Source organism: Eublepharis macularius, chromosome 6, assembly GCF_028583425.1.
Source record: "Eublepharis macularius isolate TG4126 chromosome 6, MPM_Emac_v1.0, whole genome shotgun sequence".
Taxonomy (NCBI): domain Eukaryota; kingdom Metazoa; phylum Chordata; class Lepidosauria; order Squamata; family Eublepharidae; genus Eublepharis; species Eublepharis macularius.
Genome location: NC_072795.1, coordinates 70962250 through 70982267, shown reverse-complemented (window position 1 = coordinate 70982267; position 20018 = coordinate 70962250).

Here is a 20018-nt window from a genome sequence, read left to right as displayed (position 1 = left end):
GAAAATGATATTAGCAGACAGGGAGGCCAGCACTAGCCTGTGCACTAGGCACACGACCCACTCAGAATGTGAGGTCTACATATTCAGAACTCAGACCACCACTTGGTTGTCACACCAGAACTAGACCCATTTTACTCCTGAACCGTTTCCCCCCAGATGGCGACCGCAACCAGGATGGGGAAGAGCTCAAGGAAAGTGAAGTCATGCTGTAGGTCAGATTGGGTCCAGGCCTTGGGCCGTCTCTGGGCATACCACCACCCATGGACATAGATGCCGAAGCCCACACCCCCAGACATGTCAGAGTGCACTCACAACTCTGCCCCTGCCTTCTGTACCTCTTCCCAGAGAGAACCCATTATACCTGTCCAAGGATGAGAGCCAGAGCATGAGGTCAGCCCTGATCCTCTTAGTAACCCAAATGTAATAGTGGGGGGTGGAGGCCATGGCAGTGGCCCTAGCAAGGTGGACACACAACATCTGCCCCAGGACCACCACCCAGCATGTGAAATTGAGGTGTCCAGTCAGGGACTGGATGTGCCTGAGTGTGGACTTGGGACAGGACAGTGTGCGATAGAGGAGTTCCCTCAGAGCCTGTAGCTTGTCAGCCAGCAGGTGGGAGCAACCAGCTGCAGAGTCAAGCTTGATGCCCAGGTAAGTGAGGCAGGTAGCCAGGTCCTTGGATTTTTCCTGGGCAAGTTGGACACTGAACTCACCAGCCAAGGCTTGGAAGAAGGCCAGACGATGGGCACAAGCCCATCCAGGTAATGAGTGACATGGTAATCCAGGTAATTAGTGACATGCAGGCAGCCCATGCGGTCCTTGGCCACCCACTGAAAGAAGGTGTTAAAGGCGTTGAAGGCAGCACAGACCACCAAACAGCCCATGGGTGTGGCCTTGTCAAAATACGCTGTTGATTGTAAAACCTAGCAGGTAAAAATCGTCCAGGTGCACCAGGAGCAGCCAACTGGACATCACACTTGTTTTTAATATGTTCTCTGTTTTCACTGCCTGAAGTAATTTTTCTGTACTTCTACTGATGTAATCATTCAGGTTTCTCTTTTCTTCTTCCACTATCTGATGTACTTGTAACAGTCCTCTGCCATCAATTTTTCATAGTAAATATAACCTGTCAACATCACTTTTTGGGTGTAAAGAGTGATGCATCTTCATTAGTTTTTGCACTTTTCGATCCAATGTTTCTAAATTGCTTTGTGTCCAATCTATTATTCCAGCTGAGTATCTGATCACTGGAATTGCCCTTGTATTTATGGCCTTGATTGTATTTCCACCATTTAATTCTGACTTCAGAATTTTTCATACTCTCTTGATATATTCTTTCTGAGTTAGTTCTTTTACTTTCACATGTATGATGTTATCTAATTCTAATATTACAAGATATTTATAATTTTAATTGTTTGATAATGATTTCATAATGTCACTATTTTCAAGTTCTAGTCAGTCAATATTTTTTACTTTTTCCCACTGCATGGCGAGTACTACACGTTTATCTAAGTGAAATTTCATTTGAATATCATCAGTGTACATTTTCACTGTATTAAGCAATGATTCAAGTTCAGTGGGACTCTTTGCATACAATTTCAAATCATCCATGTACAGGAGATGGTTTATTTTCCCAGCCTGATCAGAAATATAATAACCCATTTTAGTTTTCTCTAGGACCATTGTCAAGGTCCTATGTTGAATAAAAAAGGCAACAAGGAGTCCCCTTGAAATATACCTCTTTTGATACAAACTTCCCTAATTTCTTCACCATAGGCCATTAACATGGTTTTCCATTTTTGCATATTTTCCTTAAGGAACAGCTTGATGTTTTCACTAATTTCAAAAATTTCCAGGCAGGTATTAATCCAACTGTATGGCAGTGAATTAAATGCGTTTTTTGTAGTCAATCCATGCCATATTCAAATTCGTCTTTCTTCTTGAATTTTTCAGTACCATTTTGTCTATTAGCAGCTGATTTTTAGTGCCTCTTGACTTTTTAAAATTGCCTTTCTGTTCAATAGGGGACATATTGTTTTCCATTAAATAATCATATTCTGATGTCGCTAATATCCTTGTGAAAAGTTTGAATGTTGTTGGAAGGCATGTGATTGGGCAGTAATTGCCAGGCTCGTTGCCTTTTCCTTCATCCTTCACAATCAGAAACGTGCGGCCTTTTGTGAGCCATTTTTCACTGGTAGAATTTTGAAGCATTTCATTGAATTGTACTGCCATACGTTGATGAAAACTTGTTAAATGCTTTAGCTAAAACCCATGCAAATCATCTGGCCAAGGTGCACTCTAGTTCTTCACATTATTCACTTGTCTGGCAACCATTTCAGTTGTTATTATCACATCATCCGTTTCCCTTTAAATTTTTTACTAATGTCTTTAATCTGTTGTGCTCTACTGGACTTTCCTCAATTTCTTGCCAAAAAGTGGGACCGCCTCTCCCCATATGATCCTCAGAGGACTCTTCACTCTAACGGCAAACATCTGCTGAAGGTCCCTGGCCCCAGGGAGGCCCGCCTGGCATCGACCAGGGCCAGGCCTTTTCAGTCCTGGGCTCAGCCTGGTGGAACACTCTGTCTAATGAGACCAGGGCCCGACAGGATTTATTGTCTTTTCGCCGGGCCTGTAAGACAGATCTGTTCCACCAGGCATATGGTTGATGCTAGGTGGAGTCCCCCCGTCCAGTCGAGCATGGTCTGTGCCCTCTCCACTAGTGACATCCTCCATCTGTTGAGCTCCACTGTAAATAATCTGGTGAAGGTGAAAGGCAGGTGCCTCGTGTATGCATATAGTGCATTTTATTATGCTGCTGAGTATACGTGTATGTATATATATATATATATGTATTTTAAATGTCAGGATGTTTTTATATTTATAATTTTAAACTGTGTCATTGTTAGATGTATTTTAAATGTATGTAAATTGTAATCCGCCCTGAGCCTGCTGGTGTGGGAAGGGCGGAATATAAATCTCATAAATTAAATTAATTAAATTAAATTTCAAAGCATCTTCTTTACATGGGCAGGGCCGGTGCCAGGGTTTCTGGTGCCTGAGGCAAGATACCTACTTGCACCTCCCCACTAACCAATTTTTAAAAAACCGAAGAAATGTAGGAAAAATAATAAGCACAAAACTTTAAACTTTTTACATTTTTAATTTAATTTTTATTTCTTAATTTAAATTTTATTTTTTTTAATAAGTGTGAGAATAACAATCTTTGTTTTTCTTATTGTGAGCCAAAAATCTATTTTGTGAGCAGAAACAGCAACTTGCATTGAAGTTTTGAGCACACCTCGTTTGTGTGTGTGTAAAAAAGTTCTCTCTTTTTTCCCACCTCTCTCTGAACCCAGAGACTGTTGGCAGTAGAAGGAGGGCTTCTCTTACAGGGCCTGCTTGGAGGAGAGAGATATTTGGAAGGGGGAGACTGAGCTGAAGCCTTCTTTTTCTCTCCGACCCTCTCCAAGCCTTAAAATATTGATCACCTTTGTCAGAGATCCCTTTCAGGAACTACCCTCCATGCTCATCTTTCTCCTCCCCCCCTTGGATTTGAAGTGAACAGCAGCTGACAGCTAAGCATGTGGTGTATAAATATTGTAATAAACTATTGGGGAGAGGGGGAAGGTGGGGTGATATATGTAAACTAGGGAATGAGAGAAGGAAGGCGATAAATAGGGGGCACAGTGTAGGGCTCTGCTCTGCGGGAGTGAAGAGGGAGCAGCACTGAGATCAGAGAATAGCAAGGGGGAGGGAGAATGAAAGGGAGAAGGAAAGGGGAGGAAAGTAATAGAATTTAAAACAACACCTTTAAACCCAACAACAGTGATTTGCTCCTACCCGTCGCACAGGGACTGAAAGGGAATTGTGTGTGTCTCACCTCACTTTCTCCTTCCTCTGTGGCAGTGCACACACAACCAGCCACTCTTTCCACCAAAAGCACCCCCCCCCCTTCAAAAGCTGGAGGAAAGGTGAGAAGTAGGATTGATGCCAGCTGGGGAGGGGGAAAGGGATGTACTAAAAAGAATGACAGGATTGCCCATTGGGAATAATAGGAGAGGCTTGAAGGCTCATTGGAGAAAATGGCAGCCAGGAATGCCAATTTACTTCCATGGGCTCCATTGAAATGCATTACAACACAAAAAAAGAGCAAGAGTCCAGTAGTGAAGAAGTGAGCTGTGGCTCATGAAAGCTCATACCCTACCACAAATTTCGTTAGTCTTATAGGTGCTACTGGACTCTTGCTTTTTTCTACTACTACAGAAAAACATGGCTACCCATCTTGATCTATCAACACAGGCCCCAGAGTGAAATGACAGTCCCTGGGAGAAGAATCAGTGGTCTGGGACTGGAATGGCAGTGAGTGTGGAATGACATAGGGTGTCATTCCAATCCCAGAGCCCTGACCCTATTCTCAGGAGTAGTCATTCCACTCTTCGACCTGTCATTCCAATCCCTGAGCCCAGGTTCTATTCCTAGGGACTGTCATTGAATTCTGGGGGCTGTCATTCTATTCCCAGAGTATTCCATCTGGTCCCAGACACCTTTATGGAAAATCCATTCCACATTTTTTTGCAACTTTTTTTGTGTTGTGATGCATTTCAATGAAACCCAGGCAAGTAAATTGGCATCCCTGGTTCCCATTATCTCCAATGGGCCTTCAAGCCTCTCCTATTATTTCCAATGGGCTATCCTCCTGTCATTCCTTTTAGTACATGGCAGGAGGGGGGAAAGCAAGCAAGAAAGGAGGGAACAAGGGGGACAGAAGGTCAGACAGGAGCTCGCTACTCCCCAGCCAGCTAGAGTCTCTCTTGCTCGTGGAAGCTTTGCCCAAGGCTTAAATTGAGAGAGAGAGAGAGAGAGAGAGAGAGAGAGAGAGAGAGAGAGAGGAGGGAAAAAAGGCAGAGAGAGAAATGTTCCTGCTGATGGGGCTGAACTCAAAGATCCTCAGGTGCTGGATGAACAGGAAGACAGGGCTGCCCTTCTGCACTTCAGAAGAAATGCCTTGCGCCAAGAGAGGGGAATTCCTGCACAAACACACAGGAGCGCGTACACTGCAGGGAATGCCGATAGAGATCATTGGGGGGCCAGCACGATGCCTCCTTCAGAGTTCAGCACCCGAGGCGGAGGCTGGCTCCGCTTCAACGGGAGCGCCGGCAGTGTACATGGGATGATGTTCTTCTGCACTGTATTTTCTCCCAGTGACTTATAGAATAATTGCTCATTGCTTCGAAATTGCAAATTTTCTTTATACTGCTTTATTCGCCCATCATATCTTTCTATTTTCTTTGCTGTTGCTGTTACCCGTTGTTTAAATTCTTCTATGGTTTCAGCAATTGTTTTCCTTTCCAAATCATACCTTCAGCATAGTCCATCTTTTATCCTCCCATTTTTCAATTTTCCATCTTTCAGATATATCTGGTTACTGATACCGCCACATAGTTTATTAATCTTCTTTTCCAGTCGGATTTTCCATTTTGGTAGGCAAGGCTTTTTCTTTTTTGGCAGTTTGTAGCCTAGCTCTGTTGTTATTATAGCAGCTCTACTATACATGAGTTGATTTGTTTCTTTTAATGTGTTGGTTGGAATTGTATCAATAACGCCATTGGCTACATTCAGTAAATTTTCCACTTAGGGCCAAGCTACACATGACGAATGACACTTGAACGGCAAGTGGATTTAGTGGAGGGCAAGTGAACAGGGAGAAATACACTTGCTGTTCAAGTGTCATTCGTCATGTGTAGCTTGGCCCTTATTGTCTTCATATTTGGTGAATTATAGGCAGTCATTGTTGTTCACTGCTTTGGCTGACCTGACGCAAAAACTTTTCTTTCAGAACTCTTTGTTGTTCATTCAAATCATTATTATCAGGCTGATCCATAGCTTGTATTTCAGGTAGAGCATGTTCTTCGACTGTAGCTTTAGTCTGTTCAGCCGTGATGTTTTCCCTTCTTTGGTCATTATTTTTCATTGTTTCTTTTTTGCCAGTTTCTCCAATTCTTGCAATTCCAGTTCTGTGAAAACTTTATTCTGAATAAAGAACCGTCTTTGATCCATTATCCTTTGCTCTGTTATACCACATTGTGGGTGATTTTCTTTGAAACTTTGCATCATTCTTTTCTGGAAACCATAGACAGATGGATTTGCCTTTTAATAACATTATTAAAAGGCAAACATGGATTTGCCTTTTAATAACAATAATAGTATTTCTCAAATTTCGGCAGCTGTCCAAGTTTTGCACTTACTTTGTTCCAGTAGCACTGCAGCAGTCTGTCCTGGTTCCTCAACAGAATCTGTTGAGCCCTGTAGCCCATTTGTCAACAGGTGTCCAGGAGCCATAGCACCTGCCGCAGTCCTTGTTGACCCGGATGACAACCGATCCGGTATGGATTTCTGTTTATTTTGTCTCATCATGATTGATGGTTGATGGTTGTTGGTTTGAGACCTGTCTGGTTTGGGTGACCCTATTGGTAGCAACACTACCACTAGCATAGCTCTCAGCCTCATCGGAACACACAAGCCCACCACTGATGATGATGATGATGATGATGTAACTGTATAGAATTGCACCATAGATTACTGAAATACTCTCTAGGGGAACTTGGCTCATCTCAAAATTAGATATCCCATGACTTTTTGAACCTAAGTTGCTATCATACAACAGAAGGCAGAAATATGCAGTATCTTAGTTGCAGAGAGCCCTGGGTTGTGTAGTTTCTAAGGTACCTGGCTTCATTACTGAGTAGTTACGGTTTCTTTATACATGTGCTAAACACTAGTCTGATTGGGGGAACCCCCCACTCAACCTGATTTTAACATGCGACTTGAACCTTACCTTTAAAGAGGTGGGGGGAGGGGGAAAACTAGCTCCTATGCATGCCTGGAGGCAGGAGGAGCATCTTCATTCCCTCCTTTCCTCCATCCATGCTTAACTAGCAAAAAAGGGCCCTGGGCGGAGGGCTATTTGTCTTACAGTGTGTCATGGTTTGCCATTTTGATGTAAAAGGCAACTTCCAAGTAATTTCAAATTATGGCTGGATGTTAGATGTGAACTGATCCATCCGAAGTCTTGGGAACCTTGCAAAGAGAGAATTACATCATTACTTCAGTGCCCCAACCTATTCTATACACTGCCACATAAAGCAGAATGTTTGCATGCATTTAACTTGTGTTAAAGTTTGTGTTAGGTTTTCTGCACACAGTTGAAAACTTTTCCTTGACTGTATGTACAAAGATATATATTAGTATTATTATGGGGAAGGGAATTTCTTTTTCCAGAATTCACTTTTTGGATATACCTGTTGATTCCTCTTATTCTCTTTTTATTCTCTTTTTTCTCTTTTAAAAGAGATTCCTTTCATTTTTCTTTGAAAAGAAAGCAGTGTTCTTCTGTAACTTCATCCCTTGCAGTTGTTTTTGTCACACACCACAGAGTGGTACTCTAACAGGAAGATCAAAAGGCTTGGAAAGACGTTGTCTGCCTGTCTCTGAGAATCTACAGAGTGAATTTTTTGAAATTTTTGCAGAACCTGACTTCATTTTTTTTCTTTGATCAAAATAGAATTGATTAGAAACTGACTCCAAAATCCTTTTAAAAAGGGAAAGAAAAAGATAGTTGGATTTCAGGGAGAAATTGGGTAAAGAGGAATTAACAGAATTTCTCTTAACAACCGTGTATATATACACTTGCATATAAGTCTTGCTGCAGATATTCAGGTACATGTGTTGACATCCAAAGGTCTGACCAATGGTGTAGTCCTATTCTCCTCTAAAATGTACAGCTTAGATGCTATTAAATATCTCAATAGGCTTTGATTCAGCTAAAATAAAGAAAAAGAAAAAAGAACAGAACACGCTCCCAGTAAAGTAAAGGTAATGCGGCAGTCCCAGCTGGCTGCAAAGCGGCCATAAGATGGGGGCCATTTGTTGCTCCCCCGAGGGAGGAACGGCCACAGAGCGTGCTTCCAGGGATCTGGGGCAGGGCGGAGCACAGAGCAGTTAAGGCAGCTCCGCCCCAGCTTCCCCAGCAGTTGCCTCGTGCTCGGTTAGAGAGATGCAGTTGCGGCTCTCTTCCGAGCATTCCCCTGAGCCCTCACTGTGTGGGTGTAGGGGAGGCGGCAATGAGTGAAGCGTGGAGAGCTTGCGAGGCTCTGTGGTGGAGTTGGAGCGGCGGCGTGGTTCAGCCACGGTGGCAGAGTGGTGCGGCAGTGCGAAAGCGGACAGCGGGATGGCGCTGGTTTGCTGAGGCCTCTTCAGAGGCTTGTAGTCTTGCAGCCCTCAGTGTCTTTTCAGGGCAGGGGTAGACTGCTGTTTAGCCCCTGCCCTCCCCCCCCCCATTTTCAGGCTTATGCCCTGTGCAGGGTGGCCATTGGGCTGGCAATAGTAGGATAGGGAGTGAGTGGGCAGGAGAGTGAGGAGTTGGCTTGGTCGTCTTCCCACTTCTCCCTTTACGGCTGTTGGGGTTGCCTGCAGCTCACCTGGTTACAACGGGGTTGGCCTGCTTGGGATAACTGGGTGGAGGGCTTTCCTGGGGGTAAGCGCTGAGTGCATGGAGAGCATTAATTTTCCTCTGGCTGCAGGCAAGCATAGTTTGGTCACTGTTTGTGTGGTTGGTCCTGGGATAGCCTTCATTGGGTTTTGTTATAAGGGGATTTCTGGGTTAGCCATTTTGCCCCTATTTAAATTAGGCTGCAGTGTCCTCTGGTACCCTCTTCTGGGTACTTTCAGGTGGATCTCCTGGGCAGCCATTTTGTGCTTTCTTTTAGACAGCCATTTTGCTGGAGGCATTGATTGCACACTGTGCTGTATCCTGGTGGAGCTTTCAGGTTACACTCTTAAGCATGCAGTGTTTGGTAGTTGTCATTATGCCTCCTAAGAAGGGTGGTGGCAAGTCTAAAGGGAAGCAGCCAGCTAAGAGGCCGGCTCCCCAAACTGCAGCACGTGCTTCCTCATCATCAGAAGATGATGACACTTCTGGCATGCAAGAAATTTTGGCACGTATAGATGCTCTTGAGCAGGAAAAAGGGGTCCAGGGACCTGGGCCCATCAGAGCTAAAAGTCAGAGAGCAGTTAAGTCACCATCCAAGGCTACATTTCAGCGTGAAATTCTTGCTCGTCTCTCTACTTTAGAAGGAACTTCTGGTGCAGGTGGCAGTGGGATGGGTGCAGTGCCGGCAGGCCAGGGCGGAGTGGAGACCATGGAGCCTGATGAACTGGATGTTGTAGCTGAGTCCAGACCAGTAGCTGTGGCAGTCGACCCAATTGAAGGAGATGGTTAAGTGTACTGCACCTCAGCACACATATGCATGGCCCTGGGGGCTGTGGGGGTCAACTGCAGCACCTGCCTCCGTAGGAGACCCTCATTCAGGTGGTGTGCAGCCCAGCACATCCCAAGGCGGGGGTCGGTCTGGGTCATGGCCCTATTGGCCTCAGCAGACATGGCCCAGCCAATATGGGGGGCAATCAGTAGTCCTCAAGCTGCAACTACATGGCAGATAGGTGACGGGCAGGGTTTAACTGTCCCTGTGGCCCCTTGGCAGACCTTCCCTGGCGCTGCTTGGTCTGGTTTGATGTATGGCTCAGTTTTTTATGGTTCAGTCCCTTTTAACGCCTTGCCCTTTGGAGACGTGGCCCTTCCTTTGGGTGACCACCTTACGCAGGCCACCAGGGATAAGATCCTTCATGGTGAATATGTTGATGTCTTTACCCTTCTCTTCAGGGATCTGGAGAAGAAGGACAAAGACGAGATGGATGAGAGGGATAAAGAAAGATTGAGACGCAGAGAGGTACAAGACTGGAAAATTCGGAACTAGAGGAAGTGATACTATAAGAAGGCAAGAAGGAAATATCTAAGATCTATAAATTACTTCTAAAATGGTTTACGGCGGACGAAATAGTAAAAGTCCAGATGGTGAAGTTGGCAATAAACTTTCATAAGGAAATAACAATGGAGGCATGGGAGTACCTATGGAAAAACACAGTGAAGATTTCAACTTGTACGAACATTAAAGAGAATGTGTACAAAATGATTTACAGATGGTATTTAACACCAAAGAAAATTGCGCTAGGAAATACTAATATGTCAGACAAATGCTGGAAATGCAAAAAACATGAAGGATCACTATATCATATGTGGTGGGCATGTGAAGTAGCTAAGCAGTACTGGGGAGAAATAATCGAAGTAATTAATGAGATTTTACAAATACAAATAAATAAGAACCCAGAATTGTTGCTACTGAACTTGGGAATGGAGACTGTTCCAATGCAGCATAGAACATTGTTATTTTACATGACTGTAGCGGCAAGACTTTTGTATGCGCAGAAATGGAAGACACAAGAAATACCAACTGTAGAAGACTGGATTTATAAATTGCTGTACATGGCGGAAATGGACAAAATGACAAGGAAACTCAAAGATCTTGACCTAGGGCAATATATTGTTGATTGGGGGAAATTGAAACAATTTTGGGGGAAAAAATGGGATGTAAAAGGAGAACTGTGGCAGTTTGAGAATTTTTAAAGAATAATGTTGGAAAGGGGAGAGAGAAGGGATCTTACCATTTAGGGGGAATGTAATTACAATCTAAGCTAGCATAATATTTAGGGCAGCTTTACATAGAATATATGGGATAATGAGAATGGTTAAATAGATATATTATTACTATATATGTATATTATTACTACTATATATCATAGGTATGTTATATACAATATAAAACAATGGGTTAATGGATCAGATTTAATACAATATCAGGTTGCTGTGTTACATTGGTGGCATAGCATACAATATATGTTTTATAATATATACTATATTGATAGTATATTAGACGGAGTATATGTTTAAAAGAAATAGAACATGTTTAAAGTAAGAGACACTGTGATCCTTGCTATATACTAAGCTATATGGTTATGCTTTATTGACACGATATATATCATATGGATAGTATGCTTGATAGAGTTTATGTAAAAGAATCAGAATGTGCTTAGAGTAAGAGATATTATTTATAGAGGGTAGGAAAATGTAAATGAAATAGATTCAAGCATTAAGAAGGGTTAAGGGTTGGAAAGCTGTTGGAAGTCAATAGGGAGGGGGGAGGAAAAGGGTGGGGGATAGAGGGGGGGAAATGGGATTATATGTGTTAAATTTGAAAATTCTTTTCTTTTTTTCCACTCACCAATAAAATGTTATTAAAAAAAAAAAAGATTGAGACGCAGAAAGGTTGATCAGACCTGGGCTAATTGGCTGCCCGGTTTTTTGATATAGGCTGGGGTTATAGCCAGGGCACAGTCTTGGAGGGCTGCTGCATTGTTGACATAATATACAAGGGGCATAACGATTTTGCTGGGGCCACATGGCTCCAGTATGATGAAGAATTTTGGATGAGGGCAGCCCTTAATCCTAATATGCCCTGGGACCAGATTCACCAGCAACTGTGGTTGCAGGTGATATCCCCTGCTAAGACCAATGTGGGCGATCATTCGGACAGTGGTCATCTAGTGCATAAGTCTAATGCCAGCACCAGCACCCGCACCAGTGCGGGGCAGCCGGTTCAACCCCGGCTGCTCTGTTGGGAGTTTACCTCCCAGGGAGTTTGCACTAGGCAGTTTTGTAAATTCGGCCACGAGTGCCCAATTTGTGGGGGACCCCATGCCTTTACAGCGTGTAAACGCCAGAGGCCAGGTGGTAAGCATGGCAGCAGAGGTGGGGGTAACCAGCAGCAGCAGGCTGGAAAAGGGTCCCAGCCCCATAAATCTGAAGGCACTTAGGCGGCTATTGGCCGCATACCCTAGGCGGGATTAACACAGCAAACTCCTTTGAAGCCTCACCCAACTGACCCCCACACCAAAAGGAGATGTTTACATTTACTAGCAAAGGAATGTTTTGGTTGCACCCTCCCTCTCCCCCCTAACTGCATCTTCTCTCTCCTCCCCTCCTCCCCCTCCTCTTCTATATTTGACCAGTTTCTGTACCATGCATCTGACGAAGAGAACTTGATTCTCGAAAGCTTATGCTACAATAAAATTGGTTAGTCTTAAAGGTGCTACTGGACTGTTTTTGATTTTGCTACTACAGACTAACACGGCTAACTCCTCTGGATCTATGTACACAGGAAGGAAACCTACCAATGCACTCTTCCTTGTTTGTGACATCAGTGCTGTTTGGTCACCTTACCCCTTCTGCAGTTTCATGTATGTGAAAATGAAACATAAAGCATAAACAAAGTGGTGTCAGAGAAATAAAGAAGACTGACCTTTCTTTTGTTTCCAAATGTTAATTTCCAAATGTCCTAGCTATATATACAACATTAATGCAAAGAATTTGTTCTGTTTGGTTTTTGAGAAGTTGATGGCCAGACTCATAGCAAGGCTATTTTCTACTGACGTTAGCTGTAAGAGAGAGTCCATACCTCAGTGGAATCTGTGGATCTTTTCTGATCATGGCTCCACCCTCTCACATGCAGATATGTGGCCATGGTCTGTGTATGAGAAGATCTGTGCTATTACTTCATAGCATCATGTCACTTCTTTTTGATTCCCACACTGCCTTTAAGCAGCAGGCACCCCCTCCCTCCAGTATGCCTGCATTAAAGTTTTGGCTAATCCTAGCTAATCCAAGTTTTCTCTCTTACATTCAAATTTTTCCTTTGTAAATCTTAAAATAATGGCAATTATTAATAGTGTTATAGTGATGGGAGGCTTTATGCTATTGTTGCAGCTGCTGCGAAACTGTGGGTGGGAAGTTGCACAATACAGAAAAGAGCAATTAGAATAGTAGTACAAAGACAATCTATACAGAAATTGTACTTCTATTCCTCAAACACAAGAGGAAAAACATAAATGGACTCCTGAAGAAATTGGGAATGTAACTGGAAAAGAACAAGAAAGCTGTGGATTTCTACTTGCATAATCTGGATGGGGGGATGCTTTGCTTTATGTATTTTAATTGTTTAAATATTTTACTACCTCTACTCCAGTTTTCTCTTCAACATGGACCAGAAGTGGTTTATAACATTATATCTAATCCATTAGATTCTCACAATAACCCTAAAAGGTAAGTTAAAATCAGTGAGTTGGGTGGGAATAATGGAGGTATATGGGGACCATTCTTGGCCTTTGCCCAGAGCCCCAGAATCACTAAACTGATTCCCCATCCTTGTCACACCACTGCCACACTGCATCATAGCCTGCACTTCTAAATTCACTTTCCTGGGAGTACGTCCCATTACATGGCACTGAGTAAACTCTTGGGTGGAGCTGCCACAAGTTGCCCCCTTATATACACACCACTAGCCTTGAGTGTAGAAGCCTGTATTGTGCAGGGGGTTGTGGGAGGTAGGTGTAGCCTCATGGGCTGAGCCTGTTGGATCTCCACCCCTACTCACCTGGCATTGCATGGTTGTTCCTTCAGTGTGCATCTCCAGAAATGAGGTACCTCTATGGGTTCTAAAATGAGACATATTAGTCCCACAGCAGGAGATTTGTTCTATCCCTTGGCTGTAAATGATAAGTGTCCCTTGTGTAGATTTGCCACCAAAAGGATGAAACACTGTGCACTCTAAGTGTGCAGGCCAGTGATCTGAAAAACAGAGCCCCATGCTATTCATCCTGCCATCTGAGCTATGAGGTAACCTTGATCAGATTTATGCGGTGCTAAGGGGTTGTGATTGGGTGTGGGAGAGGAGTGTGATTGGTAAGGGTGGTTGTGGGGAAGAAGTCCCAAGCTTGTCCTGCTGGCCCACCGGTGCCCAACAAAGAGCCTCTTTTTCAAGAACAATTGAGTCTTTATTTTCAGACCATTTTCTGTTTCCTCAAGCCATTTTTCCTATAAAAACGTACAAGTTTCACATTGTTTGGTTGTCAGTTGCATGTAAATTGTGTATAATGGGGTAAAAATGTAGGTAAGTGTAAACTATCTACAAATATCAGAAAAGAAACAGAACAAACAAACTCATCAACAGCAGTAAAATAGGGTGGATGACATAGCTGGCAAAGGCAGCATATGCAATCAAATGGAAAAGAAAACCACCATATTGGGTCTTCCCCCATTGTATGGTGCCGATTGTGTATTAATTTAAGTTCTTTAAAATATGTACATCTACTTTTCTCCCAATCAAAATTACTCAAACTGGCACACATACATTAAAAACAAATACAACATCACTCCAACAGATGGGAGGCATCTTGTGAGGAGGTAAAGGTGGAGACATTCTTGCAGATGTGAGGATATGAAGTTACTCAGGGCTTTAAAGGTTAATACCACACAGAACTGAACACAGAAGCCAGTTTTTAGCCAGTTTAATTATCTTGAACTGAGTTGAAAAGTTCAAAATGCTTAACCCTGTCAACAGTTGTTTTGCACCAAATGTATCTTCTGTCTTGTCTTCAAGGCTGGGCCCACAGATACCATGTTATAGTTGTTCAATCTCAAGTTATTGTAGCATGGATTAGCAATAGGGTTGGCTACCTTTGGCTAGGTAAATTCCTGGAGATTTGAGGGTGGACTCTGGGGACATAGGGTTTAGAGGGGGGGAGGGACCCCTGCAGGGTTTAATGCCATTGAGTCAGTTCTCCAATGCAGCTATTTTCTCCAAGGGACTGATTTTTTTTGTCTGCAGATCAGTTGTAATTCCAGGAGATCTCTAGTTCCCATCTGGAAGTTGGCAATCCTAATTAGCAAGGTTATATCAGCTGAGTCAAGAAATAAGGACGTTTTTAGTGCCTAATGAAATTGATAAAATGCACTCTTTTCCACCTGTTTTATCCTGATTTTCCAGCAGAAGAGCTATATTCAACATAATTCAAAAGCTCAGCTGAATATGTTAGTGATATAAAGCCACACCATCCAAGGTCAATAATGTAACTCCTTCTATAGTCTCAGCCTTCCCAGCCAACAAAACCTCCAGTTACTCAGGACTAAGTATAAGCATGTTCTTCCTTAGCTATTTGACCACAGCTATTTGAACACAGAGATCACTGCTTCTGGAGGTTTATTAAATGTGATATCAGCTTGCTGTCATCAGCATATTGATGACAATCCACTCAAAATTTCAAACAGTCTTAGTCAATGGTATTGCTTAAACATTAAATAACATGAGTGACAATATGGAGCCCTGTGGGACTCCACATGACAACACCCATGCTAGAGAAATTCTATCTTTTATAAATATGGTTAGGTATAAAAGACTGAAGACAGCACTGTATTCTTGGTGTTCTCTAGGGGGAAGTGAGTTTTTTAAACAGTGGATCTCACCCTAGGTTCTCAGCTGGCTCTGGTGCACAGGGATGAGCTCCATGTTGTGGGGTGGAGTGGGGCAGCCAAAGGGCTCTGGGAGCCCAGCAGGTTTGTGACAGGGGCAAGACTAAAGTCAGTTTTGTAACCACATTGCAACATATCAGTAATTTGTTGCTCAGGTTGTGATAAAGCATGGCTATTCACTCTGGAACACTTGTTTGGATTCACTACACTTTATACGTAACAGAAGCATTCACCATGCAGCGCACTTGAAGCCAATGTTAATCAGTTCGGTACTGAGCTGATAAAGAGTAGATTGCATTTACGTGAAAATATACCTAGTTGCATGATTGAAAGTTTAGGGTTGAGTGAAAAAGGGTTATCCGAAATTTCTTTGTTTTATATTCATAATTGAAACAATATTACTGTATAGAAAATACAGGAAATCCAAAATAAAAAGACAAAGCAAGATAGGTAAACTTGAGGTGTGGTTTGCAAATTTTATACCGGGGAATACTTATACACGTTTTTTTAAACCTCACATCAGTTTTACTTCTTAATCTATTGCTCTATTGTTGCTGAAATTTGACTAAATTATGATGCTAAAAATCACAATTTTAAAGTGGAGAATCTACATATGAATGAATCCTGTAAAGAGAATAAGAGCTTTGTTCTCTAAAAGGTAGCCTGCAATTAAAATTTAGAAAGTATAATTACTAATGAAGCAAAAATTAAAATTAAATCCAAGGAAAATTAATTTTGAGATTTGCTATCTCTTGTACTCAATGGCATTTTATTCAAAATTCAGCATTTACCATATTTGACAGTAGATATAAAAGGAAAAAGAAAAGTTCTTCATTCTAAATTATCAGTAGCAATTGTAAGTCATTTGTATCTTTGACATCTTCTTCATAATATCCTGTCACTTTGTACGGAAATTGGTATCGGCAGTTATACTCAAACCTCTATGAAATTGATCCTGGTTACCCAAAAGTTTTTAAACTCTGAATTGCTTATACCTTCAAATTGTCAAAAAAAAAAGTCATGGAATTAGAGCCAATGTTTCTGGCTAGAGGTGAGCATGAACTGAATTACGAACCAAAATTCAGCACAAACTGGGCCGGTTTGACATTCATGAACTGGAGATTTGCGAGACCCCATTTTCATGAACTGCCATGACTTTTTAAGATGGTTTGTTCTGTTCGTAATCGGTTTGTGAAGCCAGACATCCTGGCACTGATACATTAATATCCTAGGCAACGGAGGGGGTGAACATCTGCAGACCTTCTGCAGCCATGGAAACACCAATCTTAGCCCTCAAAACCTTGATAGGCAGCTCTCCCTGCCAACCAGAGAGCTCCTATTTTGCTCTATGTAGAGCAACAAATATAATAACCAGCTCTCAGCCTTGTGGTTCCACTTTCCGACAGGCAGAGACAGGGAAGAGCTGCTGTTGGGAACTGGAGAGAGGGCGGGGGGGGGGGTTGGAGCGTTTTGGTGGAGTTGCTGGCTTGCTGCTTAAAAAGAGACTGATAAAAAGTCTCTTTCTTATTTAGAACACCTTTCCTGGCTGGGAAGGTGTTCTGTGTGGTGCGTGAGGGGTCTTCCCCCACCCCTCAGTCCCAGGACTACTACCAGGTTCTGGTGCCAAGCTTAGTGGCTTCCTCGGCTGAAGGCTCACGGGACCCCTTTTATATTGTTTCTTGTTAATTTTTCTTACTTTGAGTACCTTTCCCAGCTGGGAAGGTGTTTTGTTAGGTTTGTAAGGGGCCTTTTCCCCCACCCCAGTCCCAGGACTACTGCTAGGCCAAGCTTAGCAACTTCCTTGGCTGAGGGCTCTTCTTATTAGCTCCATGAGGGTTAGAATGAGGGGCAAGGGTGGTTGAGTGGAGAAGAAGTCCCAAGCTTGTCCTGCTGGCCCATTGGGGCCCAACAAAGAGCCTCTTTTTCAAGATCTGCTTGTGGGGATGGAGGAGGAGGAGGAGGCAGAAGAGTTGTCAGCATTGCCAGAGGAAGAGCAGCTGCTAAGACTTTTTGAGGAGGGGGAGGAGGAGAAGGGATCTCAGGGTGTATCAAGGGGGGGGGCTCTTAGAGAAACATCCAGTGCCTCCACATCCCAAAATGTTGGGGCTGCCCCTGCCTGCAGTCCACCTCTCGCTGCATCCTCCTGGCCCAGCCACGCTCATCCTGGTCCCCCTTTCAGGAACACACTTTGGCAGCACTTCACAACCCTCCCCAGTGACCTCTGTGTGGCACATTGACAATACTGCAATGTCCTGGTGTGTAGGGGCTTGCACCCCAAACATCTGTCAACTAGCACCCTCCACAGGCATCTGCAGAGGCACCACCTGAATCTGTTGACTCTGGAGCAAGGAGAACCATTCAGCAGGGGGATGCAGAAGGCTTCTGAACAAGGAGAATGGGTTGGGGAACAAGAGTCCACCTCAAGGAAGAAGACTCGTGCAACATTCATTCTTCCCGCCAGCTGCTCGAGAGGTGGGAGGAGGAGGAGGATCCTGAGCACCATCTCTTCAAAGACATGCCCACCCATTGGAACTCAGAGTACATCATGATGGCTCATGTCAGTCTATGGAAGGCAGGATACGTTGAAGCTGACTCCCAACCCTTACAGCAAGAAATCCAGGAATCCAAGCTCTTGCATAAATGGGTTTTTATTGAGATACCTAGGCTTTGCCATACATATGTCCATAGGATACACAGAAGCAATTAAAGGTGTCTGGCTGTACACAGGTTCCTTGTTAAGAATGACGTGTTGAATACATGATACACTATAACTACACCTCTCCATGCCCCCCACCTCCCTAACCCATCCAGCAGAACATAATCAGTAGCGGGATGGATGGAACTGTCCCAAGGCCACTGTGGCAAGCCATCCGAGATAAGGGCTCTGCTGTACTGGAATCTGGAAAGCAACAAGGGAACAGGTGTACAAGGCTATTGCAACACATTATCTAAAATGGTGTAACAGTATGGAGGGACTGTGGGCAACAGACCTGATAGCTCATTTGTTGGAGCAAAGAAATGTGATTCAGGATATCATGTCCTCTGTGTCCATTGTGCAGGGGGGAGAGGAGTTCAGCATTAGCTCCACCAACTGGCTAGCCTTCTCCCAAATGGTCTGTGTCCTGAAGCCATTTCAGGAGACCACTTACTTCCTCTGCTTCTACATAGCCAGCCTGGGACAAGCCATCCCCCTGATCCTTGGGCTGGACCAGGCACTGGCCAAAAAACTGGAGCAGGGGAAAGCCCTTCTCCCAAGCATCAGGGACTTGGTGAGGAGGTTGCAGGCAGGTGTCACCACCTGCTTGCATTCTCTCTGCCAAGAGGGGGTGTACAGACTGGCCTGTATGTGTGACCCCCATATAAAGGGCAGCATCGCCATGTGTAATGCTGAGCTCCAGCTATGGATGCAAGACCATCACAGAGAGGTGCACAGTTTCCAGGCAAAATGATCTGGCCAGAGGGAAGAGGGCATGGAAGAGGGACTGGTGGTGGTGGAGGAGGAGGCCGATCAGCTCAGTGCCCCAGGATGTGAAAGCCCACCCAACAACTCCCCCACTGGTCCTCAGTGGTGAGCTCTGAGCCACCTCAGTCTCTGTCCTGCTGACTCAGTTTCTGTCCCCAGACTCAGTCGCCCACCCTCAGGCTCCCTTACAGCCACCCTGTCAGTGAGGTAGGTTTTGGATGACCTGAGGCAGGGAATTACCCACAAGGCCAACTTAAATCTCCTTTCCCCATGGTCCACCAATGACAGCCATCCCTGGCTGCATCCCAATAGTGGGAGTTGGTTCCTGCTGTCAAAGCAAAAAGCTGCTGCGTCTTCCTCCCTTTAACTCATGTAGTCCTCTGAATTGATTAAAGGAGAATTTGCTATCTTCCACAAATTGCATGTTAGAGATTAGCAAACACTAATTCAAATTACCTTCTTATCTGGAACACAAATGACTGATAATTTCTTGATGAGGATTTTCTGTCTTCATTTCATAATGTTCAAGACAAAAAAACCCTATGCTAATGAAAGGAGAAGCCAGGCTTTTTTATCAACAAAGTTCAAGCTACAGATTCAAGAGACAAGAATTCATTAATAGACATATCTTGGGACCAAGTTCTCACTTACTCAAGATAGGTATCAGATCATCCACCACAGAGGTCAATTAGAGAGCAATGAGAGATTGGATTTTCAATGTTGTACAGTAGCTAAAACTAGTATAAAACTGGAGCATGACTTAACCATGTATTTGAAGATACTTGATGCCACTGAACAGCAGTGAGGCATTGTTCTCCAGGTGAAAAGCAGACAATTGTTTTCCTTACCTAAACTTCTGATGTCAACTAATTGATAGAAACAGAACAAAACACGCTAATATGCTAAATGTGCCATTCATTAAAGCACATGCCAGGGATTTCAGTTGGTGTTTTCATCAGTGCATATATGCATGGAAAACCGGTAAAAGAGAGAAAGAAAGATGCAACTAAAAACTGTGGCAAATTATACATGTACAGCAGTCTGCACAAACACCATAAATAAAAAAATAGGACAAATTGTTAATGTACCTGAGCCATTCTTCAAACAAGATCAAGTAATTTAAACTCTACAGTCTGGGGTGAACATCTGATGTGGAAAATTTTGTAAGTATCTCTGAGGAAAATGGTCTATTTTGATTGGATTTCTAGAGTCTATTTGACCATTGCCATTTCTTCTCAGACACAGATCTCTAACCCATTTGTAAATAGCTGTCTGCTGGGATGTGTGACTCTT